The sequence below is a fragment of the Rhinopithecus bieti genome, unplaced genomic scaffold (genome assembly GCF_001698545.2).
Source record: "Rhinopithecus bieti isolate Rb0 unplaced genomic scaffold, ASM169854v2 scaffold_1673, whole genome shotgun sequence".
NCBI lineage: Eukaryota > Metazoa > Chordata > Mammalia > Primates > Cercopithecidae > Rhinopithecus > Rhinopithecus bieti.
Window position 1 is genome coordinate 8,416,820 of NW_016804690.1, and position 15,538 is coordinate 8,432,357.

Consider the following 15,538-nt stretch of genomic DNA (forward strand, 5'->3'; position numbering starts at 1 on the left):
AGAATAGCAGGGGCTGCTTTTTTACAGTTCTCTAGCTCATTTGACAGATCTTTGAGGGGAAATTCAAGCACTTACTGGCACTAAGTCATTAGTCAGTGTTTCAGTCAGCACCGGCCCACTATGTCTTTCAGGTCCTAAAAAGCAACTGCTGCCCCTTCTAGAAAATCAGGGATAGTGTGGCAAAAGGGAAATCAATTAATTTAGCAAATAATAATAAATACTCATAAGGTAAATGAGATCACGGAAACAAATTAAGAAATGTATTGCACTTTTATTTCCCTTACCATACAAATTGGTTTTTATAAATTAGGACACTAATGTATATATAAATCTGGTTGCTGCTTACACCATTAATTCATTATCCCTTCCCGAGACAAGTGACAGCCATTTAGATTCTATTAAAAGTGTTAGTTGAATTTTGAGTTCATTTATGAAACGAGAACTAAATGTCCAGTTTCCTTCGGTATAACTATCATCTATTTTCATTCATTATTTACTTTCTGAGGTTAAATAAAAGATAATTTTACTGTTATCTTTCAAAGCAAGGTGGTTTTTACCCTATCTATAAACTTAGAGTTAATATACCAAAATACAGGGGGAGAGAGCTTTGTGTGGTAGGGTATCGTGTTGTAATAAAGGTTTCCTTTATTGTAGAACCCTGAGAAAGTTTGGCTTACTTAACCCTAACTTAGCCTTAATGTGAACACTACAGATATTCATAGTTTTAGATAAAACGCCTCCCATTTTTCTCCTCTTTTTCTAAACACTGAAGTTCCTTACTGATAAAGGCAAGAGTACATAATATGGTGAAAAATACATTCTTCCATTGAACGACCACTGAGTGTCTTCTATGTTTTAGAAACTGTGATAGGAACTATGAATACAACAGTGAATAAGATGTTTCTTGAAGAGTCATGTGGCATAATTAGATATGTATAATTATTGATTTATACCAACCCGAATTTTTAAATTATTAACTTACATACTTGCACTCAGTTTACTCCATAGAATATTTGAACTGAAACACATACACACACACACACACACACACACCCCTTTACAAGAGTAAAAGTAAATAACCAAGACAGTTGAATATATGGGCAGTAAAATAATAAATAAAAACCAGGGGTAAAGTTGCACTCAGAAATGTATATCGTTTGGACCTATGCAGTTGTAGTTACTAAGACAGTCAGAAAAATTGGTCTGTAAGCTTCCCAGAGACCAAGTCAAAGAGGAGGAGTAAACAGAGCCATTTACAAGATTAAATGCCCACTATTTCAATGATGTCATCTGTAGTGACCATTTACATTGGGCACTTATAATTTTTTGTTGATTCTCCCAATAACTCTGATAGAAGAAAGGTTCAGTAATTTGCTCGAGGATCCACATCCAGTAAATGGTAGAACTAAGATCAGAACTCAGGGCTGTTGGACTTCAAAGCCTGACTTCTAATTAACCTATACAGTCCTCTCCTCTAAAGTTCATTGTCTCGCAAGGTGCATGGGAGAAGCCTTGCATGGACTCACTGTAAGATAATATCCTAAAGGAATTTCGGAAATGCCGTGGAAACATACAGAAGGAAATCCTCCTGCTTGTATATGTATACAAACATTGGCATACATGTACACACTTATAAAAGAAATAATTTGTATGTTTTTAGAAAACAGTTTTTACAGTCACTCAGATTCCTTCCTGGTTGTTTTATTTTAGACATGTGAGCACACCACTATACATATCCTCCTGTTATACTCCCTAAATTTGTCAATGATTCCAGAAGATAGAATGCTAATTATTGAGATTGGTTCACAAATCTCATATTAAAACATAATCTACAACATTCAGAAGATAGACACAGGCCAAAATTTGGTAGTGACCTCTCATATTTCTTTAATCAATAGGCCAAGCACAAATGTGTTATTTCAGAGCTGTGTTGGAACATTGGTAATGAGGAAAATGGTATTTTTTTATGAGTTGCATAAATGCTTTGTGATGTTACTGAAATATCTTAATTGCATTTATGAATGTATTTAATGAGTTCCATTTAAAATGTGATATTATGTACCTCATGGGACTAAATGACTCATTCTATCCAGACACAGTGCAAACCCAAAGGAACATTGTTTTTTGCCTGCGGTGCAGGGTGAACCAGAAAGCTCTAATCCAACTGTTAGTCACTCTGCTCTGCCTGTGTGAACTGTGTGCTGTGCCCACAGGAGATCTGAGCTGGGGACTCTCTGTCCAGGAGCCTCTGGTCTGGTATCCAGGCTTAATTGAATAACAGCAGGGGCTTCAGCTGGAAGAGATGAGATGGCCAGTCAAGATGGCTACAAGGTCAAGAAACAGCCTCAGAGAAAGCAATGTTTATGTCACAGAGTTGGTAGAAGATCAATTTCGGACAGTTGGTGAGTTGCTGAGAAGAGATTTGCTTTATTGCAGAATGAGAAAGAGTGAAGGCAAGTGTAACACCTACTTTGCTAGAACCCTGATAATCAGTGTAGTCCAGAGGCAAAACTCTGATTTTTCTTTCAAATCATTTTTATTCCAATTCCTCCTCCATGATTTTATAGTTCATTTATGATGCATATGCTTAGTAATAATAGCTAATTTAATAAGCACCTACTATGTGCCAATTACTACACTAAACACTTTCATGTGCATTATCTCCTTTTGTTTTCCCAGCAACTCTATGCAGTACATATTGCTATTACTATTATTCCAGTTTTATACATAAAGAAACAAAGGCTTGGCAACTTTGCTCAAGGTTATGTAGCTATTAACTGCAAGAGGTAGAATTTGAATCCAACATTTAGCCACCAAGTTGTCTTTTCATTTATATACTTACTTATATTTATTTATTGTTTTGAGCCAGGTTTCTGAGTTATAATTTACATATAGTAAATTTACTGGACAGTTCAATGAATTTTGACAAATGTAGACAATCATGTAATCATATCTCAATCAGGATGTCGATGAAAATTTTCTACAACTCCAAAAGATTCCCTCATGCCCCTTTGCATTGTAGGAATATTTTGTACAGTCAGTCCCCTCCTCTCACACACAGCCCCTGGTAATCAAATTTATTTCTGTGTTTATGGTTTCGCCTTTTCCATAATAAAATAATACAGTTTTGGTTCTTTGTTTCTGGATTTTTACACTTAGCCTATGTTTTTTGGATTCATCCATGTTGCATGTATTAGTAGTTTTCACCTTTCTGTTGCTGAGTCATTTTCAATTCTATGTAGGTGCCACAATATATTTATCTATTCACCATTTGACGGACATTTCCAATTCTGGATTACTGTGACTAAAGCTGCTATTAACATTTGAGCATAGGTCTTTGTGTGATACGTCTTTATGTTTTTTGAGTAAATACCTAGTAGCGGAATTAAGTTGTGTGGTGTGTGCTTAACTTTATTAGAAGCTGCCAAATTGTTTTTCAAAAATGGCTGTACTATTTTGTGTGCATTTTAGTTACTCCATATCATCCGTGCTTCCTATTATCTATCTTTTCACATTTAGCCATTCTTGTGTGTTTATAGCGTTATCTTGTTGTGGTTTTACTTTGTATTTTCTTTTTATTCTTTTTTTTGAGATGGAGTCTCACTCTGTCGCCCAGGCTGGAGTGCAGTGGCCCAATCTCCTAGGCTCACTGCAAGCTCCGCCTCCCGGGTTCACACCATTTTCCTGCCTCAGCCTCCGGCCTCCCGAGCAGCTGGGACTACAGGCACCCACCACCACACCTGGCTAATTATTTGTATTTTTAGTAGAGACGAAGTTTCACCGTGTTAACCAGGATGGTCTCGATCTCCTGACCTCGTAATCTGCCTGCCTTGGCTTCCCAAAGTGCTGAGATTACAGGCATGAGCCACCGCGCGCCCAGCCCCTATTCTGTATTTTCTTAATGGCTAATGTTGTAACATCTTTTCATGTTTGTATTTGCCTTCTGCATATTTCCTCTGTTGAAATGTTCATTGAGCTCTTTTGTCCATTTAAAAACTTGGATTCTTTGTCTTACTATTGAGTGAAACCACTTTTATACATTACGGATATAAATCCTTTTGTTCATTCTGTTATTTATTCATTCATTCTACCTACCAAATAATCAATAATCATTTGTCGACTATTTCTTATTAGATACTTTAGTGGGTTGATTAGTGTGTGCCCCAGAATTCATGTCCATCTGCAACCTCAAAATGCGACCTTCGTTGAAAATAGGGTCTTTGCAGATGTAATTCATTTGGGAAGTTCAAGATGACATCATCCTGGATTGATGATGGGTCCTAAATCCAAAGACTGGTGTCCTTATTAGAAGAGAAGAGGACACAGTGGAACATACAGAAGGTGGCTATGTGAAGACAAAGGCAGAGACTGAAGTTAGATGGACAAAAGACAAGAGCACCAGGAACCACTGGACACTGGAAAAGGCATGGAAGGATTTCCCCCAGAATCTTTGGAGGAAGTGTGGCCCCACTGACACCTTGACTGCAGACTTCTTGCTTCCAGAACTGTGAGAGATAAACTTCCATTGTTCCAAGTTAATGATAATTTGTCCCAACACCCCTAGGAAATGACTACAGTCAATATTCCAGGAAAATGGGCTACTACAATGAATAAGATGCAGTTAAGAAGTTCAAAGAGAGCTGATACGAAGTAAACTGGCAGCCATTTACAGAAGGCATCTGCAACATTTTTACAAAATTAGCAATATTTGAATTATTTTTAAAAGGATGATTAGGCATTGCTTGGTCAGATGTAGGGTGGGAGGAAGGAACAGAGATGCAAGGTGGGCAGAGCAGACATAGCAAAGAGTGAAGCCATGAGAGGTCTTGGTGGGGAGGAAAATTGTGTGTCTATGAGTAGAGCATAGAGGGGACAGGGCAGCAGATATGGTTGAAGAGTTTGAGAGGTAGACATAATCTGAACGGCTTTGTACGTCATGCTAAAGTGTCTGTTTTATTCTATAGGCAATGTAGAGCAAGCCAAGATCTTAAAGATGGAAAACAATGTAATCAGATATCAGTATAGAGGAGTGATTAAGAGCACATGTGCCTGGGCCTGAATCCTGGCTCTGCTGCTTACTAACTATGGAAACTTGAGCAGGTTTCTTATCATCTGTCTTTCATCTGTACAATGGAGATAATAATGGCACCTATGGCAAAGTGCTGATGTGAGGAGCAAATGAGTTAAACAGGCATAATTCTTAGCAGTGTCTAGCGTATATGAGACACTGAACTGAATGCTAGTCATTATTATCTGGCATGCATTTTATTAATGGAAAGTTCATCCTGGCAGGAATATGGAGATAATTGAGGCAGAGAAAATGTGTATGAGATAGTAGCAATTATTTGAGCAAATGTGTGAACAATGTAGGGAGGAAGGAGAGATTTGGGACTATTTCTTATGTACAGTCTGAGTTGTACTGGTCAATATGCTGTGAAGAATTGGAAAAAAGAAAATACATTGGCTCAAAGATTTCTGCCTTGAGACAGAGTAGATATTGATGTCGTTAGCAGTGAGCAGAATCATAATATAAACAATGGCATTTGGGGAAGGTATGGTGAGGAGTGGGGAATACATTTTATTTCAGAGATGTTAAGATTAATGTGACTGTGACATCCAGGTAGAGAAGCTTAGAAGGCAAGTTAGAAGGCATCTTCAAAGGAAGGGAATAGATGTAAATTCCTAATGTTTCTCAAGGAGGACCCCTTGAATACTTTATGAGCATCATCTGGAGCTCTTGTTGAAAACATAAATTCATCAACCCTATTTGTATTATTCAGGTTCTCTAGAGGGACAGGACTAATAGGATAGATGTATATATGTGAAAGGCAGTTTATTAAGGAGTACTGACTTGGACGATCACAAGGTGAATTCCCACAATAGGCTGTCTGCAAGCTGAGGAGCAGGGAAACCAGTCCAAGTCCTAAAACCTCAAAAGTAGGGAAGCCAACAGTGCAGTCTTCAGTCTGTACCCAAAAGCCCGAGAGCCCCTGGCAAACCACTGGTGTAAGTCCAACAGTCCATAAGCTGAAGAATTGGGAGACCAATGTTTGAGGGCAGAAAGCATCCAGCACAGGAAAAAGATGGAGGCCAGAAGACACAGCCAGCCTAGTGCTTCCATGTGCTTCTGCCTGCTTTTATCCTAGCCACGCTGGCAGCTGATGAAATGGTGTCCATTCCAGATTAAACGTGGGTCTGTTTCTCTCAGTCCACTGACTCAAATGTTAATATCCTTTGGCAATACTCTCAGAGACACACCCAGGAAAAATATTTTGCATCCTTCAATCCAATCTAGCTGATACTCAATATTAACCATGTCACCATTCAAATCATACTGAATTTGAATAGCTGACAGACAGGCCTTAAGAATTCGCATTTAAGGACTCTTCTAAGTCGTGCTTGTGTATATAAGAATCACTGGTTTCTGGAAAACCTGTGGGCCTCCAATCCTTAGTTGTTCATTAGAATCACCTTGAGAACTTAAAAACAAACAAACAAACAAACAAACAAACAAAAACTGATGCCAGGGCTCCACCTCCAGGATAATCAGATTTAATTGCTATGAAATGGGGCCACAGCTTCAGGCTGTTTAAAAGTACCCCAGGTAATTCTAATTTGCAGCCAGAAACTAGAAGGGAAAAAATGTAATATTTAAGAAGATGGGAGAAATGACCTGGTGATCAGAAGAGATCCGATTGTCAGGTGAGGAAAATAGTTTTAAAAGTAGGAAGAGGTAACATTACTAAATTTGACAGTGCTAATAGCTGAAAGAGATGTAGAACTGAAAATAGGTTAGTGAATTTGACTAACAGGAGTTCAATGATAGTTTTATGGAGGGTATTTTCAATGGAGAGGAATAGATATAGAAACAAGAGAGAAAGCATGGAGAAAACAAACACAGACTATGCTTTCACAAAGCTTGAAAAGAGATGGAACACAGCTCACAGCAAGGACAATATTTTCTCTCTGTGTGTACACACATATGCATGGTTGACCCTTGAACAATATGGGTATGAACCAGCAAGCCCTCTTATACATGGATTTTCTTTCACTTTTGCCACCTCTGAGACAGCAGGACCAATCTCACCCCTTCCTCAGTCTACTCAATGTGAAGGCAAGAAAGATGAAGACCTTCATGATGAAGAGTAAATATATTTCCTCGTGGTTATGACTGCTTCTCTTATTGGTAAGCCTTCTTTTCAATATTAGACCACTAGTAGTTAAACTTTGGAGGAGGTAAAAGTTATGTGAGGATTTTTAACTGCACCGGTGGGTATCCCAACCACTAATTTGTTCAGGGGTCAATTGTACACGTTTTTTGAATGAAAATATGTAGAACTTTTGTAGGCAAAAACGAAAGCACTAGAGGAGAACATGTTGAGGATATAATTTTAAATAGTTTATTTCATGGAGCAAACTCTAGAAAAGAAAAAATTTTCAATTTTAGATGTGCAGTAAGTCTTCAGCCAACATTGTTGAAAGGTTCTTGGAAACTGTGATTTAAGTAAAATGATGCATAACAAAACCAATTTTACCACCAGTTAACTGATATATATATAAGAGTTAAGTTCTTACATCATATTTCTGCTCACATAAAACTAGAAGGCCCACACACTTCTAATATTAAACATTGACGTAAATATGGTCTATACATCCATTTAAAAAAGATTAATAAAAACAAGTAAGATAGTTACTTACCCAAGTTTTGGTGAGTTAATGAGTGATTGTAGTCATAGTGGTGATTCCAATCAAGGAATAAATGTTTGTAAAGAGAGAATGGTAAAGAACCACTCTCCCACCATGTAGTTCAAAACCATTATCAAGTAGGGTGACTCGCTGAGTGCTTTCCTACCGTTTTAGTTTCTGTGCATTTGTATGATTATCATTTACTTTACAAATTTTTATTTTATAATAATTTCTATTCATTATTTTCATTTTCTGATATGCTTACTCCAGTTCTGGGTCATGGGTGACTGCTGGATGCCCAGAGCCTCTCTCAACAGCTTAGGGGCAAGGTGGGAGTGAGCCTTGACCAAGATGCTATTCCATCATAGGGCTCACTCACACACACACTTACTCAGATAGGGACCAGGTAGACACGTCAATGAACCTAACAGGCACAGCTTTGGTTTGTGGGAGGAAAACCCATGCAGACATTGAGAGAACGTGCAAATTCCACACAGGCAGTGGCCCTGGCCAGAATTGCTTTTTTTTTTTTTTCCTTCATCAGTGTTATACTGAAATGATGTTGAATGAAATGACATTATTTGAGGATTTGCTGACCAGAGGAAAAAGACACAGTTCTCTCCCTGAGAATAGGAGGTAAGGATAAAAGAAGAGGTAGTTTGCTGGAATGGGACAATATTTGCTATTTGTAGCCCCACTTTTCCAGTGCTGTATGAGGTTCAATCCTCTGTGAGAGAAGGGATTGGAGGTAATAAGAGGACTTGAAGAAGTAATGGATTGTTTGCAAGGAGAATGTGAGAGGAAGTTGAATAAGGACCAATATAAACACTGCTGGACAGTGTTCGACAGTCCCATTGGGATGTGAAGTCATAGATTTACAGTGGCAGCAATTCATAGAGCCAGGTGATTTTCTCTAGCAACACTTAGCAGTTCATACATACATGGGTTAGGGCTGGCAGGGGTAGGGCGGAAGAAGAGAAGGAGAAGAAGTGACAGCATTGTTAGAGCACTGTTAAAGTGATTGATATAACGAGTTTGTGGTGTGGGCAGGAGAGACTAGCCCGGTATAATAAAGAAGGATGATGCAAAGATTAATAGTTATTAAGAGCTCCTGATGTAGGTTTAATAAAAGTAGGAGAGTGAGAAAAAGGTGGAAAGAGTGAAGGTTATGAAAAGTAAGTAGGATCCTCAGTTTATTATTTCAGAAGGGGTAAAGATATTGGTAACTATGATGGCCTTGGTTTAGTTAGGACAGTGAATTGCTGATTGTAGCAGAATAATGGTAAAATGGGATAGGAGAGGGAGACATTGAGACCAGATGCCTGGGTTCTTCATGAACTTAGGTAGTAATCTGGTGCGTGCTAGATATGAAGGATGAAAATTTGACAAGGTGTGGGATGTGGTCCAGATTTGAGCACATCAGAAGGAGAGATGGTCCTGTGCTGGAATCCTATCACCACCTGGGGAGTGTTGGCCATGTTATTTCTGTGAGTCTCAACTTTTTCGTTTATAAAACCAGATATTACAGTAGTTACCTCCTAGTGGATTTTAATTATTTTATTTCTAGGATAAGTAACTTAACACACGTAAAACACTTAGCACGGATGCTGGTGCTTACAAATGCACATGAAATACTAATTCTCGAATCTCCTCCCACCTTCCTATATTCTTGTGCCTGAGAGGCCATCAAGTAGATACTTACTTGATGGAGTGCTATGTACTATGAAAATCTGTAATTAAGGTATGCAAAAGCTACACTTTTTTTTTCTAAGTTTAATTTCAGCTCTTGGAAGTTTCTTCCCAAATTGCAACTATGTTTTTTGGAGCTTACCTAGCATAAGAAGACAGTGACTATGGAATCCTCTAGTCAAATAGATGGTCAGCCTCCAGGTTTTTCTTAGGCTCTTGATTCGAGCATGCTGTATGGAGAGATTCCTTTTTGCCTCTGTTTCAGTGCAATACTTTGGGGTGTGTGAATCAACTTGTGGCTTCTGGACCATTGAAGGGCAGGAGTAGTATCTGTAAGGGTTTTGATCTTGTTCAACCTAAACTCACTCTGTAGCCTTTCTTTCTTACGGAGCTTGTCACTTTTTCATGGTGCCTTCTGAAGGAACAGGGCACAGGATTCTACTCTTGGATTCTTTTTTTTTTTTTTTGAAGCGGAGTCTCGGAAATAGTTACGCTCTGTCGCCCGGAATCTGAGAGTGCAGTGGCACAGATCTCAGCTCACTGCAAGCTCCGCCTCCCGCGGTTTGCCGCCATTCTCCCGCCTCAGCTCGCGAGTAGCTGGACTACAGGCGCCCGCCACCATCGGACCTGGGCCTTATGCTCTTTTGTATTTTTAGTAGAGATGGGGTGTATCCACTGTGTTAGCCAGGAATGGTTTCGATCTAACAATAAGACCTAACAGTGCATTCCGTCTCGGCCCCCCAAAGTGCTGAGATTACAGGGTTGAGCCACCGCGCCCGGCCTCTACTCTTGGATTCTATAAAATGATCTCAGGACCTGAGAACACAGGACCCATTCTCCTCTTTCGTCTTCTGATCTCCAAGTTTCTTGATTTCTGTTTTGTTTTGTTTTGTTTTTCTCCATCCCTTCCCACCACTACCACAGCCTCCATTCAAAATACCGTAAGTTAGAAGATTTGGAAAAGATTGACTGGGAGCCCTACCCTTTACAATTCTCAATACTCCTGCCTACAAACATTTTATGACTGTCTAGGGAGCTCTTTATTTTCTGAAGGGCTTTAGGTTTTTTGATTTATTTTTGTTTTTTGAGATGAAGTCTTGCTCTGTCCCCCAGGCTTGAGTGCATTGGAGTGATATTGGCTTGCTGCAACCTCCACCTCCTGGGTTCAAGCGATTCTCCTGCTTCAGCCTCCTAAGTAGCTGGGATTACAGGCATGTGCAACCATGCCTGGATAACTTTTCTGTATTTTTGGTAGAGACGGGATTTCACCATGATGGCCAGGCTGATCTCGAACTCCTGACCTCAGGTGATCCACCTGCCTCGGCCTCCCAAAGTGCTGGGATTACAGTTGTGAGCCACTGTGCCCAGCCCTTAAACCAGTCATAACCAGAACTCTTTTGCCCCCTCACTCTTTTTCTGCCCTATCTTATCTCACCCTTGAGGCAATAATCAAACAGATTAGCTACCCAGTAAAAAACAGGATGTGAGGGAAAAAATAAATTTCGTGGAAAAAATAATTCAGAAGGGTCACTCCACTGTCTATATCTATCTATGTCTCTAATAAATTGTCCCTCTGTAGTCAATGCACTCTCAAATCTCTTATCTAAGCCAGGCCAGAAAAAAGTGATGAAAATTCCAGACACAAGAGATGGGGCATTTTGTAGGTTTGTAGTAATTGAGGAGCTGAGACTCCAAAGAGGGAATAAGAGAGATACCCTGGAATGAGACTGAGTAAATAGTAACCTATTTGGCTCAGCTTCTACATAGAACACAGGGCTTTTACACTTGATCAAATGGTAAATAAACCTTTAGAGAGATTGTATAATAAGGCTGGGGAACTGTATGATGTTGACTCATCTCAGAGGAATGCTTATTTCCCACTTTAAAAATTATTCATCATTATTTACCTTAGAGTAGAGGTTTCTTGTTTTTAAAACCCTGATAGAGTACAATAGACAGAAATGGCTTTAAAAATCAAACCTAAAGGGCTTAAAGACAAATGATAACAATTTTCTTTTAAATGTTCAAAACATTCTGTTAGCCTAACTCATGTCATCTAACTGCAGACCACTCTTTTACCTTAAGAAATCTCAGAAGAGAAAATATTACTCCTTTGTTTTTCTCTCAAAATAAACCTGCCAGGACTATAGTATTGTACTAAGACATGGGACACTATTTACATTTTATTCTATGTGAAAGGTTTTTTAAAATTATTATTTTATTTTATTTTATTTTACTTTAAGTTCTGGGATACATGTGCAGAACATTTAGGTTTGTTACATAGGTATACATGTACCATGGTGGTTTGCTGCACGTATCAACCCATCATCTAGATTTTATCCCCTGCATGCATTAGGTATTTGTCCTAATTCTCTTCCTCCCCTTGCCCCCGACCACTAGGCAGGCCCTGGTGTGTGATGTTCCCCTCCCTGTGTCCATATGTTCTCATCATTCAACTCCCACTTATAAGGGAGAACATGTGGTGTTGGTTTTCTGTTCCTGTGTTAGTTTGCTGAGAATGATGGCTTCCAGCTTCATCTATGTCCCTCTACCAAAAATACAGAAAAGTTATCCAGGCATGGTTGCACATGCCTGTAATCCCAGCTACTTAGGAGGCTGAGGCAGGAGAATCGCTTGAACCCAGGAGGTGGAGGTTGCAGCAAGCCAATATCACTCCAATGCACTCAAGCCTAGGGGACAGAGCAAGACTTCATCTCAAAAAATAAAAATAAATCAAAAAACCTAAAGCCCTTCAGAAAATAAAGAGCTCCCTAGACAGTCATAAAATGTTTGTAGGCAGGAGTATTGAGAATTGTAAAGGGTAGGGCTCCCAGTCAATCTTTTCCATTTACATGATAGGTGAGAGGAGAGAAGGACAGAAGTAGAAGTAAAAATATGGCAAAATTCTTGATTTCTTTATGTAAAAGACACAGATTCTTATGAACTTTTCTGGAAAATAATATGTGGGCAAAAAAATGGAATGATTATTACAAGAAAGTGAATAAAATATGTACCTTTTCACCAACGAGGAAAATAAAATGAATCAGAAAACTTGTTCAAACCATATAAAGGGAAGAAAGGAGAAAAATAATAGGTAGAATAAATAAATTCCAAGAAAGCAGAAAATACAAATGTTCATGGATTCAACTCACCCATTAAAACTCAGACAATATCTGATTGGCTTCTTTCTAAATGTTCTGCTGAATTATAACATATATACAAAATGCACCAACCATAAGTATATATTATAGAAATTGAATGTATGTGTTCACAAGTTGAACATACTTTGGAATCAGAATCAAAATCAAGAAACATTAACAGACCTGCAAAAGCATCCTCCCTCCTTTGACTTCATACTTCACCACCAGTATCTACCCCTTTAACCCTACCTCCATTCAGGCATTACCTTGTCCAAGAGAAAGCACTATTTTGACTTCTATTATGATAGATTAGTCTTTCCTGTTTCTGAATTTTATGTAAATACGATCTACATTATGTAACCTTTCATGTCCAGCTTCTGTCACTCAACATCATATTTGTGAGATTCATACATGTCATTGCATATGGTTGTAGACTATTCAATCTCAATGCTGCAAAGAGTTTTATTGTAACAATATTCAACACTTTATTATTCATTCCATTATCGATGAACATTTGCATAGTTTCTGGTATTATAAATAGCACTGTTATAAATATTCTAATTCATGTATGTACATGTCTTGTGGTAAACATATGGGACAAATTTCTGTTGAGTTTAAATTTAGGAATGGAACTACAGTGCATGAGATCTCTAGATGCGCTGCATCTTTGCTGTACTTGGTATTTCTTATCTTTTTACCTTTATTTTGGTTGAGGTGTATTGTTTTTAAATTCTCTGATCACTGGAGAAGTTGAGTACCTATTTGTATTATTGTTGATCTTTTTTGTGAAAAGCTTCAAGTATTTTACCCATTTTTCTATATTGTTTCTATTTTCTCATTGACTTGTAGGTGTTGTTTATATACTCTGATAATAATTGTCACATGTATGTATTGAAGATATTTTATCCCATTCTGTGGCTTGCCTTTTTCATCTTTTAGTGATGTCTTGGATAAGCAGACATTTCTAATTTTAATATACAGAAATGGATTAATCTTTTCCTTTTGGATAATCATTCAGTGTCCTGCTTTAAATATTTCCCCCTAGCCTGAAGTCATGGGTATATTATCCTATATTGTCTTCTAGATGCTTTGCTATCCTACTATTCACATTTATAAGTATAATTCATCTAGAATTAATTTTAGTGTATAGTACAATTATTAGTTTTTTCTTTCTTAATATAGCAAATCAACACAGAATCACTTAATTGTTTTTAAAGCAAAACCAAAACAATAATAAATGTTTCTACTACTGTGAAGTGCATCACTTTCACATTGTGTCTATGTATGTCTGAATATGTTTCTGGGCAGTCTATTCTGTTTTCTTTGGTGCATTTTTCTATTCTTTTCACCAGCATCGCACTTTCTTAATCAACTATTATGTCTTGGTGTCCAGTAGTGTTCTTTGTTCTTTGCCTACTCCCTTTTCTTCTTCTCCTCCTCCTCCTGCTCTTCCACTTCCTTCTCCTCCTCCTCCTCCTTCTTTTTTTTTCTTTTCTTCTTCTTTTTTTTTTTTTTTTTTTTTTTTTTTTTTTTTTTTTTTGAGGTGGAGTTTTGCTCTTGTTGCCCAGGCTGGAGTGCAATGGCAGATGTCAGCTCACTGCAACCTCTATCTCCTAGGATCAAGCGATTCTGCTGCCTCAGCCTCCCAAGTAGCTGGGATTACAGGTACCCACCACCACTCCCGGCTAATTTTTATATTTTTAGTGGAGACAGGTTTTCACCATGTTGGTCCGGCTGGTGTTGAACTCTTGGCCTCAGGTGATCTGCCTGCCTTGGCTTCCCAAAGTCCTGGGATTACAAGCGTGAGCCACCATGCCTAGCCTCCCACTTGTCCAACTATATTTTTCTTCTTCATAGTTGTCTTGACTATTCTTCATCCTTTCAGTTTTATATACATCCTCACCATCAAACCTTGCTTGGATTTTGTTTGGGCTAAAATTAAATGTTGTTGCTTAATTAGGGGAGAATTAACTCTTTATAACACTAAGTCTTTCAATTCATGAATATAAAGTAGCTCTTTCAATTTATTTGTGACTTATTTTACTTATTAAAATAAAATTTTAACAGTTACTGTGTCTTTCATTAAAGTTATTTCTTTGATTTGCATAAGCTATGCTAATAAAATTTTAAAATTTGCTTTAATTGCATATTGGTAGATAAAATGTAACAGATTTTCTTTGTTTTGATCTTTTATCCAGACACTTTGGCAAATTTACTCATTCATTTTAATTGTAGATTTTTTTCGGATTTTCTACATGTTCATTAATGTTGTCTATAAATATTGACAGGTGTATTTATTCCTTTCCTGTATTTCTACAATTGATTTCTTTTACTTACCTTATTGCACTGGTCCAGATTTTTAGTTTCATGATAAAAGAAAATGGTGACAATGGATATCTATATCTTGTTCTCAATCACTTCATCTTATTTTTCACATGTTTGTATGTTTGACCAATAAGCATAATATCTGCTATAATCCTTTTATTTTGTTAGTATTGTTATTAAATGAAGGAATTTTTTTGGATTCCTAGCTTATTAGAAATTGTTTTCTTTTTAATCAAGAATGAACATTAAATTGTATATAATGGTTTTTCTGTAATCATTGAGATGGTCACATGCACTTTCTCCCTAGTAAAGTGGCATATTACCTTGGCTTTCTAAAGGGTAAATCAAACTTGCATTTTAGGAAACAACTTGACTGTGATGCTTTGTACTTTATAGACATTACTGTATTATGGATGCTAATATTTTTCCAGATTTTTTCATATTGGAGGAGAGATTGACATGTAAATTATCTTTTTTTATATATCTCTTTTCCAGGTTTTAGACTTATAGAACTATTTGAAAAATATCTTCTTTATATAGTCTCTAGAAAATGTCTGTAATCATGGTATATCTTAAAGGTTTGGAAAATTTATTGGCAAAGTCATTTGGGTCAGCAGTTATTTGTGGGAATATTTGTAATTATAGAACTATTTCATTTAATAGATACAGAAATATTCAGCTTTTTGAATGTTTCTAAG